Source organism: Condylura cristata, unplaced genomic scaffold (assembly GCF_000260355.1).
Source record: "Condylura cristata isolate star-nosed mole 26May11 unplaced genomic scaffold, ConCri1.0 scaffold00002, whole genome shotgun sequence".
NCBI lineage: Eukaryota > Metazoa > Chordata > Mammalia > Eulipotyphla > Talpidae > Condylura > Condylura cristata.
In genome coordinates this window covers 432430-433037 of record NW_004567103.1, presented here as the reverse complement: position 1 = coordinate 433037, position 608 = coordinate 432430, and positions in this window count along the sequence as shown.

Genomic DNA, 608 nt, shown 5'->3' with positions numbered 1-608 from the left:
GGGGACGAGGGACAGGAGCTGGCCCGGCCAGTCAGGGCTCCGGTGGGGCCGAGGGAGGCGCCCTCCAGGCAGGCCCTTGGGGGCCCGCGGGAACCGGGGCTCCTGGACCCTGCCCTGGCTGCCCCCCGCTGAGCCGCCACCTCCACCCGGCGGCCCCAGGCGGGGCATGTCAGACCCAGGCCAGCTGCAGGGCCCGCCCTGGACGCCTGGCCCTGCTGTGGGGCTCTAACCGCCGGGTGCAGCCCCCAGAAGGGCCCCAGGGCCCCCCTCCGTGGCTGTGGTGTCTCAGGCTGGCCCCGAGGGGCACCGCCGGGCCAGCCAGGCCCCGCTGCCAGGGTGTCGGGGCGGGAGGAACAGGCAGGGGAGGACCCCGCTCCCCACGAGGGAGGCCACGGCCGGGCGCCCGCGTCCGTCCCCCCGGACACCACGTCCCCGGGAGAGTCCTCACCGAGCCGGAGCAGACCCCGCCCAGGCTCCGCTCTGAGTTACCGAGGGTCCCAGCGCAGCCCTGGCCCGCAAGCCGCCTCCTTCACCTCCCCAGCCCGAGGCGGGGGTCCAGCAGGAAGGGCCCGCCCCGCAGAGCCGCCCACCGCCGGGAGCCTGGGGGC